Here is a 4,354-nt window from a genome sequence, read left to right on the forward strand (position 1 = left end):
CATTTGCAACTGAAAAAAAGTATTAACATTTCTTTTGGTTCTGATGTCATTCTTAGTAAAGCCCTCAGAACCATATAGGACAGTAAACAGTGGCAGCACTAGGTGAAAGCAGAACATCAGCGATGAATCGGCTTTGCGAGGCCCGTTTCACTTTGCAGTCAGAAAGAAAATGTTAAATTAAATGAGCTGAATTATACACTAATAATAATGATAGACATTTTGTTATTATAATATACAAAGATTATTGCAGTGACAAAAGTTACATTAAACAAACAAGACATTAAAATAGATGAACCTTCCGGCTTTTTGCATCACTGAATTTTTTTAAGATTACATTGTAATTTATATCAGCCGCTATTTCTGCTTCAGTTGATAGTACTGACAATGCAGATAGTCTTACTTGGTAAATCGTGCTTCTGATCCATTTTAACTTTGAGAAACTTCTCTCGGCAGAAGCTGTACTGACTGGAACTGTGAGCATTATTGTGATTGTTATGTAAAGATTTGTATATACTTCTTCCAAATTATTTTCTAAGTTGTACTGAATATGTTGTTTTGCATCTTTGAGTCCTTTAGGTTGGATTTTAAAAGTTGGAGTTCCTCATAAAGTTCAAAAGGCTGTATGTCTCTATTTTCACCTTCTTGAAATATTGCACCTAAATCATTACAATGTTAGCGAAGGTTGTCCTTGGATAACAATTGCAAATAATTCATATCGTAAATAAAACCAAATTATTCAAAATATTCATTGAGGGCTTTGAATCGACATTCAGTGTCGACTGTTACAGCGTCTATCATTGTTTTAAAAAAGCTAACTCTGTACTGCATTTCAGCAGATAGTATAGGTTCACCAATTTGTTCATAACCAAACATTTGTTTTTTCTGTGCTATGTGTTTTTCTTGAAACGGAGACTCAGTTGTGTAACTGCTTTTATTTCTACAAACAATGGAGCTTCTGCAACGCTAGTTTCAAGTCCTGTGTTACGGAGTTCTTGAATCCAGTCACGAAATAAACGTAAAGTATCAGTAACGACTTTCAAGTTTGCGTGAACCAGTTGCTATAGTTTGCTTATATTGTTGACACATGGTAAAATCCCATACCACATGTGTACTGTGACAGTTAACTCAAAAGTTAACATTTCCTACAAGACTCCTTCATAGTCGCTAAGAGTTTTGGAATCGTCAGTTCTATTTTTCAGGTCACTCACACAAAAAAATCGCTTTTACAGCTCCGATTCTACTTTCCCATTGCGTTTCAGATAGAGGTTTTAATGTCAATTTCAATTTAGTTTTTGTAAGGTCCCAACACTTGCTTACCAGGAGAAAGAAAACTGGCATTCTACGGATCGGAGCGTGGAATGTCAGATCCCTTAATCGGGCAGGTAGGTTAGAAAAATTAAAAAGGGAAATGGATAGGTTGAAGTTAGATATAGTGGGAATTAGTGAAGTTCGGTGGCAGGAAGAACGAGACTTTTGGTCACGTGAATACAGGGTTATAAATACAAAATCAAATAGGGGTAATGCAGGAGTAGGTTTAATAATGAATAGGAAAATAGGAATGCTTATCCACTACAAACAGCATAGTGAACACATTTTGTGGCCAAGATAGACACGAAGCCCATGCCTACTACAGTAGTACAAGTTTATATGCCAACTAGCTCTGCAGATGAAGAAATTGATGAAATGTATGATGAGATAAAAGAAATTATTCAGGTAGTGAAGGGAGAGGAAAATTTAATAGTCATGGGTGACTGGAATTCGAGAGTAGGAAAAGGGAGAGAAGGAAACATAATGGGTGAATATGGATTGGGGGAGAGAAATGGAGGAGGAAGCCGTCTGGTAGAATTTTGCACAGAGCATAACTTAATCATAGCTAACACCTGGTTCAAGAATCATGAAAGAAGGCTGTATACATGGAAGAATCCTGGAGATACTAGAAGGTATCAGATAGATTATATAATGGTAAGACAGGGATTTAGGAACCAGATTTTAAATTGTAAGACATTTCCTGGGGCAGATGTGGACTCTGACCACAATCTGTTGATTATGAACTGTAGATTAAAACTGAAGAACCTGCAAAAAGGTGGAAATTTAAGGAGATGGGACCTGGATAAACTGACTAAACCAGAGGTTGTACAGAGTTTCAGGGAGAGCACAAGGAACAATTGACAGGAATGGGGGAAGAAATACAGTAGAAGAGGAATGGGTAGCTCTGAGGGATGAAGTAGTGAAGGCATCAGAGGATGAAGTAGGTAAAAAGATGAAGGCTAGTAGAAATCCTTGGGTAACAGAAGATATGTAGAATTTAATTGATGAAAGGAGAAAATATAAAAATGCAGTAAATGAAGCAGGCAAAAAGGAATACAAAAATGAGATCGACAGAAAATGCAAAATGGCTAAGCATGGATGGCTAGAGGACAAATGTAAGGATGTAGAGGCTTATCTCACTAGGGGTATAGATTTATAGATTTAAGTGTGAGGAGGTCGTTTCTGAAAGTATTTGTATGGAGTGTAGCCATGTATGGAGGTGAAACATGGACGATAAATAGTTTGGACAAGAAGAGAATGGAAGCTTTCGAAATGTGGTGCTACAGAAGAATGCTGAAGATAGGGTGGGTAGATCACATAACTAATGAGGAAGTGTTGAATGGAATTGGGGAGAGGAGGAGTTTGTGGCACAACTTGACAAGATGAAGGGACCGGTTGATGGGACATGTTCTGAGGCATCAAGGGATCACAAATTTAGCATTGGAGGGCAGCGTGGGAGGTAAAAATCGTAGGGGGAGACCAGGAGATGAATACACTAAGCAGATTCAGAAGGATGTAGGTTGCAGTAAGTACTGGGAGATGAAGAAGCTTGGACAGGATAGAGTAGCATGGAGAGCTGCATCAAACCAGTCTCAGGACTGAAGACAACAACAACAACACTTGCTTGATTTTGTAAAAAGCACATGAACTTTATTGATGAAGCTGAAAAACTTTTTAGCTGTTGTGGAAGTGTTAGTGGCATCTTGCAGAAGCAAATTCCGACAATGGCACCTACACGGCATGAACAAAGCTCGTGGATTGATGTTGAGTATTCTTGTTCTTTATTAATGCCAACCATATTGATACCATTATCGTATCCCTGTTGAGGACAGTTTTGGATGCCTAGGCCATTATTTTCTAGTTCCTTTAAAATGCATTTGTTAAATACTCTCCTGTTGTTTCTGTGATGACAATAAACCCAATGTAATGTTCTCCAGTTGAGGAAGTACAAAATATTAAAATTATTGACATTTGTTCCACACAGCTAGAACCCCTAGTACAGTGGAGCTTGAAGGCATAATATTTTGCTTGTTTGACGCTGTTTATAATTTTGTTGACAACAGATTTGGTCATTAATGTAATAAATTTATTTTGTATGTCATGGCTCAGATAATGCTGACGAAGTTGCTTTTTGTTAATTCATTGCAAGTGCTCTCTTAGTGTTAGGTCATATTTGTATAACAATTTAAATATGTCTACAAAATTTTTACTGTTTCCGCTATCTTTCAGGTTAAGGGAATCTTGATGTCCTGTAAATGCCAGATTGTGTTAAGCTAAGTATTTTATAATATCGATCAATATGTCAAATAATTTATACCAGTACTTTTGTGGTTACCTAATCAGTCTCTTGTTTTCCTTATCTATTGTTTTTCTGTATTTGATTCCTTTACAGAATTCCATCTATCTATTCCTGCACTGCATGTGTCCTTGACTTTATTCATGCATTTGCAATATCCTACTCAGATCATTCCAGTCACACCATCCTTCTTTCACCATCTGTGTCTGCAAATGTGAAAAAGTCGACATGTAAAGCAATGAACTTTGTCTTGAGATATGGAGTAAGCTAATCACCTGTGATGTTGCTTTTTGCCATTATTCAATTTTCTAGTAAAATGAAATTTAGTAAACTGCCTTTTATTTGCATCTTTGGGGTAACATTCATCAGGTTTCGCTAGGTTTTGTTGAGGAGCATTTTGAATTAAATCGTGATGCTGCGAATCTGTTTCTGAAAATAAGTATTTTCCCAGATCTAATATTCTGCCATACATGATAATTGCACAGCCTACTCACTCTACACTATGACACTGAATACTTGAAGTACTCTCTGTACTTACCAGCATACTTTGCACAAAATGCCTTTAAGATCATCATGTCTGGAGGAACCTCAACACACACACACACACACACACACACACACACACACACCCCTTCAGTGATGGGAGTTGTTCACTTGCACCAGTTCAATAACTTGAAAAAAGAGTGAAGTGTCACTTGGTAGGATTGGTTTCAGAGAGCTGGCTTTACTGGCCAAGACAATGCTCCTGCC

The sequence above is a fragment of the Schistocerca cancellata genome, chromosome 2 (genome assembly GCF_023864275.1).
Source record: "Schistocerca cancellata isolate TAMUIC-IGC-003103 chromosome 2, iqSchCanc2.1, whole genome shotgun sequence".
Lineage (NCBI taxonomy): Eukaryota > Metazoa > Arthropoda > Insecta > Orthoptera > Acrididae > Schistocerca > Schistocerca cancellata.